This window comes from Mustela nivalis (assembly GCF_964662115.1).
Source record: "Mustela nivalis genome assembly, chromosome: 6".
Taxonomy (NCBI): Eukaryota; Metazoa; Chordata; class Mammalia; order Carnivora; family Mustelidae; genus Mustela; species Mustela nivalis.
Window position 1 is genome coordinate 64,909,868 of NC_139025.1, and position 12,128 is coordinate 64,921,995.

The 12,128-nt window shown below is 35.6% G+C and overlaps 1 protein-coding gene across 10 annotated transcripts in view; it reads right to left on the minus strand.

The window, feature by feature from the left end:
- Positions 1-12,128, minus strand: part of NUBPL (NUBP iron-sulfur cluster assembly factor, mitochondrial) — a 205,750-nt gene that overhangs the window by 13,383 nt on the left and 180,239 nt on the right. The window lies entirely within an intron of this gene.

Genomic DNA, 12,128 nt, shown 5'->3' on the forward strand with positions numbered 1-12,128 from the left:
CAGCTAACAAATACTGAGTGCTTATTATACACCAGGCACCGGATAAGTGTTTTAGGTGAACTATCTTATTTACTCCTATCAAAAACTTTATGAGATGGGTATTTTGTCACCCTCATTCCATTGCTGAGAAAAAGAACACAGCTAGCAAAACACTAAAATTCAACTCTTATCAGAATGCTATCATTTGAAACAAAAATTTAAAGTCTTATAGAAAGTATCCATCTCTGAGTTTCATTAGCTTCTGGAACAAAATAGATACTTTATAAACATGTGCTGAATAAATAGGCTCTGCAAATATAATCCTTATTCATGTTTCTTTTAATCCCATTTTCTTATTAATGAAAAGCAGTGAGTCTCTTCTAGAATAAAAATAAGGAACACAATTATCAAAGGCTTAGAGATAATATGTCTCTATCATCTTATCAACTCCACCAAAAAGATCATCATTATAGGAGATTTCTGTTAGAACATTTGCATTTTAAATGAAGAATAGCACTGACAATCCACAATGAACCATACAGACAAGAAAATTTCTTATTCTTTCTGAAAAGGGAAACTGAACAGACTAAAGTTTCCCAGAACATAAGGCAAATGAAGACAAATTGTGAGGGACATAAATTTGTAGCTAAGCATTTTCCATGCATCTAATATATCTTTTGCTGATGCAAAGTATTATAAAAAATAAATCATATTGTACTTTGGTAATTCAATACCATCTCCAAAAAGCCAGCAGAAAACATAGCTAACGATCACAACCCCTTATTTGTTTATTCAGTATGTCTATATCATACACCCATTGCTTGGGCAGTTTTACTGCCATTTATGTTAAATGTGATATACTCCCCTCACTGTACAGCTTTCAACTTAAACATAAAAATATCACTCAAGAAATGGGAAAAGGGAAAACACTTGAATATTGTGAAAATGTAGGTGAGGGTATATTCTAATCCAAAGAGAATAGGAAAAGCATCTCTACTCCAGAATCTCTTGGACTCCCCAAGACATAGGAGGGTATGGGGCAAGACTGTATTTTCAACTTACATGATTAACTTATTATCAATATCTTATTATTGTTCTCCATGGCCTATATAAATGTCTCAGTCATGTTCTCTATATAGACTACAAAATGTCACAAACATAAAACTATAAGCAAACTCAATATTTAATAAGCTCCTATTACATGCCAGTAACTGAGCTAAACAAAAGGAGTAGCATACAGAGGTAAGCAAAACAGACTTGATTCTTGCCCTCCTGGAGCTTGCACACTAATTAGAGAAGCGGACTGAACAATTAATAGTTCAAAAATCTACTTTGAAGATGGAAGAGCTTCTCTGGAAGCAAAGCACAGAGGATTATGAGAGCATAGAACAGAGAAACCCGTATCTATCCTTAGAGTCACAGAGGAGTTCCTTCAGGAAATATGTAACCTAAAAGTTAAAGAAAAAGCAGGTAAAAATTAGGAGAAAAGGAGGGAAACTCTCAAGGAAGAAGTAGGGGTACAAGTCTCCTTCAAGGAACTGAAAGACCAGCATGGCTGAGTTATGGTGTGAGCAGTGTGAAATTTTTCCAGCAGGACAAAAAGCACTAAACATAAATTAAAAAATTATTTTGTTAAACTGGCTACATTAAAATTAGTAACTTAGTTGGAAGACACAATTTAGACAGTGAAAAGACAAGCTATAAAGCAGGAGATGGGATTTATAATACACATCCATGACAAAGGGCTTTTATCTGGAATATATAAAGAACTCTACAAGCCAATAAGAGAACATCAGAAATTTTTTTAAAATGGGCAAGACTTAACAGGCACTCCTTAAAGACAAATAAACTTGAAAATAAAGTTTTCAAACTTCATTAATCATCAGAGAAATGCAAATTAAAACCACAATGAGATGCCACGCATTCATTCTTAAGACCTGATTAGAACAGTGGAATGTCTATAAGACAGCAACAACATCAAATACCAAATCATGGTGAGGACACAGAGCAAGTAAAATTCTTAGTTTCAGCCGAATGCAAACTGGTACAACGATTTTAAACTGGTAAAACCATTTAGGAAAATGAAAACTTATTTCAATTCAATTTAATTAATATATACTGTATTATTAGTTTCAGAAGCAGAATTTAGTGATTCATCAGTTATAACACTCAGTCCTCATTACTTCAAGTGCCCTCCTTAATATCACCCAGCTACCCAACCTCCTCCCTTCTCCCCTCCAGCAAATCTTAGCTTGTTTCCTGCAGTTAAGAATCTCTTACGGTTTGTCTCCCCCTGATTTTGTTGTTTTATTATTTTTAACTCTCTTCCCTATGATCCTCTGTTTTGTTTCTTAAATTCCACATGAATGAGATCATATGATAACTGTGTTTCTCTGACTGACTTTTTTGTTTAGCATAATACCCTCTAGTTCCATCCACATTGTTGCAAATCACATCGATTTTATTTTCTCAAGTATGGTGAGCAGATAGTGGTATCTCATTGTGCTGGACTGTTCAAATCATTAATCTGTTTATACTGGGAATTGTATTTCCTAGAGACTTTCTTCCTTTATAGCTCCTCGTTAAAGTTCCCTAAAAGTAAAATGACACAAGTTTTAGGAGGTGGAAGTGAAGCCATAGGCATTACACTCTATAGTTTCCTTTGGTTAGAGGTGGGGAAAGAAATTTGCAGGACTGCAGGTATATTCCAGTTGGTCCTCTTTCTTCCTGACATTGGGCCCATCCTCTGTCCTGAGATTTTAATTTGCATTGCCATAATTATTAAAGAAGTTGAGCATATTTTTACATGTTTATTGATCATTTGTATATTCTCCTCTGTAAAGTGTTCAGTTCTCTTGTCTATTTTTTCCATTGTATATAGGTCTTCTTATTGAATTATAAGAACTCCTAGTTTTTCAATAGAATTCCTTTGTTGATAGGTTCTCAACTTTGATATTGATTACACTAGTATATTATTAAAATTAAGGTCATCTGGGTTTTTCCCTACATTTTAAAACATGGGTACTAAAAATTTTTACATCACATTTGTGACTTGCATTACATTTCAATTGGAAAGCACTGTTGCAGACAACTAAAGAGTGACCATAGAACCGATTTTGGTAGTTCCCCTTAATTTTATGTTGTTTCAAGGTCCTAAAGATGAACAAAAACATTTATGAGGATCAGTGATTTATGAGTACTTTTAAAAATTGAAGGAACATGAAACCTTTACCTTCAAGACTATATAGGAAAGACAAACTGTCAAGTTTCTTTGCTTTTAGTTGAAATTACATCAACTGAGTGTGATGACACACATATTTATCTGATTAATTAGAAAAAGAGAACAAATTACTTATTAACATATGCAGAGTATGTGGTAGACAACTTTTTGAAACAACAGGGTTAGCTGGAAGAAAATTCAGAAAAGAACCTCGAGTATTAAAAAGATTAGAAAACACTATGCTAGTTTTTAAGAGTAGAGTTCTATAATCAATGAGTTTTGAACAGGAGCAGTTAATAAAATAAGAAAGAACATTAGAATATCCATATGACAATTTTATTCAAAAAAAATTCTTTTAAACAGGAAAGCGTTCATGTCCATACCATCCTCTACTGTCCTCCCGGCCACAGCTTTATACTGTATGAATACTTTATGTGTTCTTAAGCTGTTTATTATAGAGCTATTACGTATATCTTTCATAGTAGAAACATTAGAAAGCAGATGCTTTGCTAGAGCTTAATTTACATAATACCATTGAGATGCAGCTGTAAGCATGCTCAATCATTTTTTTAAATGTCTCATCAAAATATAAGATCCTTTTTTTGTGTCAAAATAGAAAAAAATTTCAGAGGAAAAAAATGTATAAGATCCTTATCTCTTTTTCTTCTGCTATTTGTATACTGAAAGTAAATGCTACATGCCTGCTTAACATCAGCCACCACAAACCTTTTATGTGTTATTTTTATGTTATTCCAATCCATCGTTGCCTCAGAAGGGTACTTCTTTTATTAACTTTTAAAAAATTGACTCTCTTGAAATATCAATGTTGCTCTGAAATATTGGATTTTTGTGTCCAACTGAATTAAGCAAGCTCAAAAGGCCCCAATTTTTATTTCTTCTTGGTATTTTAAATTCAGATTCAGGTAAGTAACAAGTAAGATTTTCAGGCTACTATTTAATCCAATTTCTCAAGGTTACAATCAGGTTAAATTCTTGCTGGTTGGAAATTGTCACAAGCATTAAAAACTATGATTTAAGAAAAAATGAGGAGAAATTGATTGTTAAATAGAGAATGAATAACAATAACTGAAATAGATTAGATTCTTAAGTGCTATTCAGTTCACCATTAGCATTGAACCAGTTTTTATTATATTTCCTGAAACAAGTGTACAAATATAATTTTTTTAGAGACTTATTTTCATTTACTTTAGAGAGAGATAGTTTGAGTGAGCATAGCGGAGAAGAGCAGAGAGAGAGGGAGAGAGAAGTCCCAAGGAGACTCTGCACTTGGAAGTCTGCAGCGGGGCTCCATTCCGTGACCCTGAGATCACCACCTAAGCCGAAATCAAGGTTGGATGCTTAACTGTCTTGTTCACCCAGGTGCTCCCAAATATTATATTTTTTTAAAAATGAGATGGGTGGCTTGTTTTCTCTTTTAGAAGAAGTAGTCTGGCACAGAAAGAACAATAAGTGGGGAAACCTTACATTCATGTTCCTTTCAGGAACCAATTAAATAGTTGTGGGTCCTTGAGGTACAATTCAACTTCTTTATATCCTGAATCTCAAAATGAGGGTTTACAACAAATGATGATCTCTGTAATAATGACTCCTAAAATCTAACACTAGAACAATAACATTCAGAGCCACCCTTATAATACCATATATACATATGGTATTATTTTGATATAATTTGAATATACATATGTATAATCTCATTGAATTGCCAAAAGGACCAATGAAATGGATCACAAAACATTGAATGTATATTATTTGCTCTAGATCACACAGTTAATAAATAACATAGCCAAAATTCAAACCAGCTGAGTCATTGGTTTGTATGTGGAAGTCACCAAGAAAGACAAGTAAATGGACTCCAGGATTTTGTCCTTAGAACTAGGTTGTCTGAAACAATGATGAGTCAATACAGTTTAGTAGGGCAATTTAGCACAGTAATTAAGAGCACAGTTATAAAGGAAGGACTAATTTGAACCCTCTTCATACTAACTACTGCAATATAGGAGGCTTTAGACTTCACTTCCTTCTCCTGTCCATGGAACTCCCCTTACCTAAAACACATTCATTATACCTCTCTTGACTATCAAAACCTATGGCCCCTTAACTCCTCCCCATTTTTCAATCCACCCATTTCCTGTCTCACTTGCCCATCTAGACAGTCAGAACCTAATGGTAAGCAAATTTATACTAAAATCAATCAATCAATCTATCTATCTATCTATCTATCTATTACAATCTATACTTTGTTTCCAGGTCAACTATAGCAGACAGGTAGCTGTTGACCTAAGTCCATGGTCTCATCTTGCTTGGCACAGATCTAACCTACATTTCTTGGGCTCCTCGAGAACAGTGACAAGTGACCACATGACTGAGTTTTAGTGAAACATGTACACACACATATGTATGTCTGGTCCATAAAAATTTCCATAAGCATGCCTCTATGCTATCTTTCCCTTCTGGCTGGTTCAAATGAGAATAGCCCCAAAGGTGGGCTTAGAACTCATTTTGAACATGGCAGAGGCTATAGTGGCCTAAATAACTTCCTGGAAGAAGACCACTCTGATCACCTGTTCATCTCTGAGTACTGTCCCATGAGTAAGAAATAAACTGCTATTGTATTTGCATCATTGTATATTTTGAGGTTTATTTGTGACAGTAATGAACTGTATTAAATAATGTAAATTTTATTTAAAAAATTTTTTTAATAATGCAAATTTTAAATAATTTTGACTCTATATAACTTTAGCAATTTAATCTGTATGAAGAGAATGGTTTAGGCTCAAGTGAAGTACTCATGGAATAAGGAAATCTCAAAGACAATATTCATCTAAATTTTTAACAATTTCTTATTAAAATTCTTATTAGCAAAAAAGGAACTAGTCAAAATATGTAGGCCAAATGCAAAAATATCTATGAATTACAAATTTATCTGATTCATGATAACATTCTAAAAGTAATTATGATAAACAACATTAGTTACATTGACATTGGTTGGTCAGCCTGTGTCAAACACTGTGCTAAGCCCTTTGTGGGCATTATCTCATTTATTTCTCCCCTCAAACTTCTGAAGGAAACAGTACTATAATTCCCGCATTATGAATTAAATAACCTGAGTAGGTCCTACAGCTACAAAGTGAAAGAGCTAGGATTCAAACTATAGCATTCAGACTTCTTAGCTCATTCTCTTTACCACTATGTAAAAATGTCTCTGTAAGTAGCACCCTATTGCTTAAAAAATAATTATAAAATTTCTAAAGCAATTTAATTTGCAACCATAAAAGAGGTTATACATATATTAAAGAATATACCTCTCCCAGTGCTAAGAAAAAAATCAATCTGTGTAAAAGAGGCTACAAATATACAGATTAATAAATCTGGTTTTGTGAGGAGAAGGGATGGTCACATATATCATGTGATCTGAATAGTACTAAAAAGGCCAACACCAAATCATTTTCTCTACTAGTCTCTTCCTTGCCAAACAGTTTTAAATCACAACCTTCGTAGAGAATAAGGGCAGGAATCTGTGACTGAGAATCTAGCCTCTTATTTCTACCTCACCATCATCCTGAGCAAAAAACTAGCTCCTGGTAGATTTATTAATGGCAGCCTAACTCTCAAAATCTCTTAGATTTCTGCCATTTTTTTTTCTAACCACCCCACCCTATGTAATCAATTGCCAAGCTGTCAATTCTTCCTTCAAAATGCCAACTACATTTATTCCCCTTTCCATCTTCAATGCTGTTATTCTAGATCAAACTCTTCCTCACATCACCTACACCAGTGTTTTTCCAAATTATTAAAACTGTAGGCAGAGGGAGAGGAGCCCAAGCAGCCTCCCTGCTAAGTGCGGAGGGAGCTCAGTCTCAGGACCTTTGAGATCAGAACCTGAGCAGATACCAAGAGTGGGCAGGCATCCCTGTATTGATCAAATATGAGACTGAGGTGAATAGGCCATCAATCTGTTTGAAAGCATATAAATCATCCTTCTCTGAGCTTTAAAGAGGCCATATCCATAGCAGAGTCCAGGGAGCACCATAGCATGTGTGTGGGAGTGTGTATCTGGCGGGGCCTCTTGGAGCCATAAGAGATAGAAGAGAAGAAGAGCAGCAATTCTAGAAACAGAAAATTGACCACTTTCTGAAAGAGCTCTACAAAAAGCATTCAGGGAACAAAGGATCTGGCCAGCAGATTGCTTAGACTGGCCCCTGGCAAGGACAGTGCAATTCTGCCTCAGGCAAAGGCATTTGAGAATCACAGCAACAGGCTCCTCCCCCAGAAGATCAGCAAGAACATCCAGCCAAGACCAAGCTCACCAATCAAGGAGAATAGCAGAATTCCAGAGGAGGGGAAAGCAAAACATGGAATTCATGATTCTTTAGTCTTGCAAAGTTAATTAAATTTTAAAACTTTTTTTCATATTCTTTCACATCTTTTTCATATTTCTTTTATATTCATATTTTTCATATTCATTTTAACTTTTACTCTCTCCTATTTTTAACGTTTTTTTAACTAGTTTATCTTAACAATACTCTTCTTAAAAAAATCTTTTTGAGGGGCGCCTGGGTGGCTCAGTGGGTTAAGCCTCTGCCTTCAGCCCAGGTCATGTTCTCAGGGTCCTGGGATCGAGCCCCACATCGGGCTCTCTTCTCACGGAGGAGCCTGCTTTCCCCTCTCTCTCTGCCCGCCTCTCTGCCTACTTGTGATCTCTCTCTCTCAAATAAATAAATAAAATACTTTTTAAAAAAAAATCTTTTTGAACCTTCATTATTATAGTCATATTTTATCCTTCATTGTATCTAACTTTATTTTTTGTATACATATAGGGTGTTTTGTTCTGAAAAATTTTGGAATACAACTTCTAATAGATCAAAATATACCCTAAATCTAGCACAGGGCTTTGTTCTAGTCTCCAGCTTGAGCAAATTCTCTCCACTTTCTTTGTCTTTCTTTTCCCAACCAACTTACCTTATCAACTCCTTTTTTAAATTTTTAAAAAAATTTTCATCTTTACAGGGGGGCCCGTGTGGCTCAGTGGATTAAAGCCTCTGCCTTCGGCTCAGGTTGTGATCTCGGATCCTAGGATTGAATCCCACATCGGGCTCTCTGCTCAGCGGGGAGCCTGCTTCCCTTCCTCTCTCTCTGCCTGCTTGTGATCTCTCTCTGTCATGTAAATAAATAAAAATCTTTAAAAAAATTTTATTTATTAAAAAATTTATTTTTATTCTTAAAAAAAAATAAAAATTTTCATCTTTATAGTCATATTTCATCCTTCATTGTATTTACCCTTATTTTTGTATATATATGTTTTTCTTTCTTTAAAATCTTGGGAGGTAGTTTCTTCTAAGAGACCAAAATACACCCCAAATCAAGTGAGTGGCTCTGTTCCATTCACCAGTCTAATATATATATATAAAATTTTTATTATATATACTATATATATATAATTTTTATTTATTTTATTTTAATTTAATTAATTTATTTTAATTAATTTATTTATTTCAATTAATTTATTTGTAATTTATTTTCTTTTAACTTCTTTTTACCCGCTTTCTTCTCCCCAACATCTGGGGTCACTTCTGATTTGGTTAACGCACATTTTTCTGGGGTCTTTGCAACTCTTTTATTTTTTTATTCTCTCGTTCTTATATTCTTATCTAGATAAAATGACAAGGCAGAAAAAGTCACCACACACACACAAAAAAGAATAAGAGGCAGTACCGAAAGCTAGGGACCCAATCAATAAGGACATTGGTAATATGTCAGATTTAGCGTTCAGAATGACAATTCTCAAGGTGCTAGCTGGGTTCGAAAAAGGCATGGAAGATGTTAGAAAAACCCTGTCTGGAGAAATAAAAGCCTTTCTGGAGAAAGAAAAGAACTAAAATCTAACCAAGCTAAAATCAAGAAAGCTATTAATGAGGTGTAACAAAATGGAGGCTCTTACTGCTAGGATAAATGAGGCAGAAGAGAGAATTAGTGATATAGAAGACAAAATTGTGGAGAATAAAGAAGCTGAGCAAAAGAGAGACAAACAACTACTGGACCATGAGGGGAGAATTCGAGAGATAAGTGATATCATAAGATGAAACAATATTAGAATAATTGGGATTCCAGAAGAAGAAGAAAGAGAGAGAGGAGCAGAAGGTATATTGGAGTGAATTATTGTGGAGAATTTCTCTAATATGGCAAAGGGACCAAGCATCAAAATCCAGAAGGTGGAGAGAACCCCCTCAAAATCAGTACGAATAGGTCCACACCCTGTGATCTAATAGTAAAACTTACAAGTCTCAGTGACAAAGAGAAAATCCTGAAAGCAGCTTGGGACAAAAAGTCTGTAGCATACAAAGGTAAAAATATTAGATTGGCAGCAGACTTATCCACAGAGACCTGGCAGGCCAGAAAGAACTGGCATGATATATTCAGAGCACTGAGAAAAATTTGCAGCCAAGAATACTATATCCAGCTAGGCTATCATTGAAAATAGAAGGAGACACAAAAAGCTTCCAGGACAAACAAAAACTAAAAGAAGTTGCAAGTGCCAAACCAGCTCTACCCGAAATACTGAAAGGGTTCTCTAAGCAAAGAGAGAGCCTCAAAGTAGTAGACCAGAAAGGAATCAGAGACAATATACAGTAACAGTCACCTTACAGGCAATACAATGGCACTAAATTCATATCTCTCAATAGTTACTCTGAATGTTAATGGACTAAATGCCCCAATCAAAAGACAGAGAGTATCAGAATGGATAAAAAAACAAAACCGATCAATATGCTGTCTACAAGAAACTCATTTTAGACCCAAAGACACCTCCAGATTTAAAGTGAGGAGGTGGAAAACAATTTACTATGCTAATGGACATTAAAAGAAGCTGGGGTGGCAATCCTCATATCAGATAAATTAGATTTTAAGCCAAAGACGATAATAAGAGATGAAATAGGACACTCTATCACACTCAAAGGGTGTGTCCAACAAGAAGATCTAACAATTTTAAATATCTATGCCCCTAATATGGGAGCATCCAACTATATAAACCAATTAACAAAATTAAAGAAACACATCGGCAATAACACAATAATAGTAGGCGACTTTAACATCCCTCTCACTGAAATGGACAGATCATCCAAGCAAAAGGTCAACAAGGAAAAAAGGCCTTAAATGACACACTGGAGCAGATGGACATCACAGATATATTCAGAGCATTCCATCCCAAAGCAACAGAATACACATTCTTCTCTAGTGCACATGGAATAGTCTCCAGAATAGATCACATTCTGCATCACAAATCAGTTCTCAACTGGTACCAAAAGATTGGGATCATTCCTTGCATACTTTTAGACCACAATGCTCTGCAGGTAGAGGAATTTGGAAAGACCACAAATACATGGAGGCTAAAGAGCATCCTACTAAAGAATGAATGGGTCAACCAGGAAATTATGGAAACAAATGATGATGAAAGCACATTGTTCAAAATCTGTGGGACGCAGAAAAGGCAGTCCTGGGAGGAAAGTATACAGTGATACAAGCCTTTCTCAAGAAACAAGAAAGGTCTCAAGTACACAACCTAACCCTACACCTAAAGGAGCTGGAGAAAGAACAGCAAAGAAAGCCTAAACCCAGCAGGAGAAGAGAAATAATAAAGATCAGAGCAGAAATAGAAACCAAAAAAACAATAGAACCCATCAATGAAACTAGGAGCTGGTTCTTTGAAAGAATTAATAAGACTGATAAACCCCTGGCCAGACTTACCAAAAACAAAATAGGAAGGACCTAAATAAATAAAATCATGAATGAGAGAGGACAGATCACAACCAACACCAAAGAAGTACAAACAATTATAAGAACATACTATGAGCAACTATATGCCCCCAAATTTGACTATCTGGAAGAAATGGATGCTTTCCTAGAGACACAAAAATTACCAAAACTGAACCAGGAAGAAATAGAAAATCTGAACAGACCCATAACCAGCAAGGAGCTTGAAGCAGTCACCAAAAGTTTCCCAAAACAGGGAGCCTGGGTGGCTCAGTGGGTTAAGCCACTGACTTCCGTTCAGGTCATGATCTCGGGGTCCTGGGATTGAGTCCCGTATTGGGCCCTCTGCTCAGCGGGGAGCCTACTTCCCTTCCCCTCTCTCTGCCTGCCTCTCTGCTTACTTGTGAACTCTCTGTCGAATAAATAAATAAAATCTTTAAAAAAAAATTTCCCAAAACATCCACAAATCAACCAATGTGATACACTACATTAATAAAAGAAAGAATAAGAACCATATGATACTCTCAATAAATGCTGAAAAAGCATTTGACAAAGTACAGCATCCTTTCTATTTTTTTTAAAGATTTTTATTTATTTATTTGACAGAGATCACAAGTAAGCAGAGAGGCAGGCAGAGAGAGAGAGGGGGAAGGAGGCTCCCTGCTGAGCAGAGAGCCTGATGTGTGGCTCAATCCCAGGACTCTGGGATCATGACCTGAGCCGAAGGCAGAGGCTTTAACCCACTGAGCCACCCAGGCGTCCCACAGCATCCTTTCTTGATCAAAACTCTTCAAAGTATAGGGTACATACCTTAATATCACCAAAGCCATCTATGAAAAACCCACAGCAAATATCATTCTCAATGGAGGAAAAACAGAGCTTTTCTGCTAAGGTCAGGAACACAGCAAGGATGTCCATTATCACCATTACTATTCAACATAGTACTAGAAGTCCTAGCCTCAGCAATCAGAAAACAAAAAGAAATTAAAGGCATCCAAATCAGCAAAGAAGAAGTCAAACTATCACTCTTTGCAGATGGTATGATACTTTATGTGGAAAACCCAAAAGATTCCACTCCAAATCTGCTAGAACTTGTACAGGAATTCAGTAAAGTGTCAGGATATAAAATCAATGCACAGAAATAAGTTGCATTTCTATACAC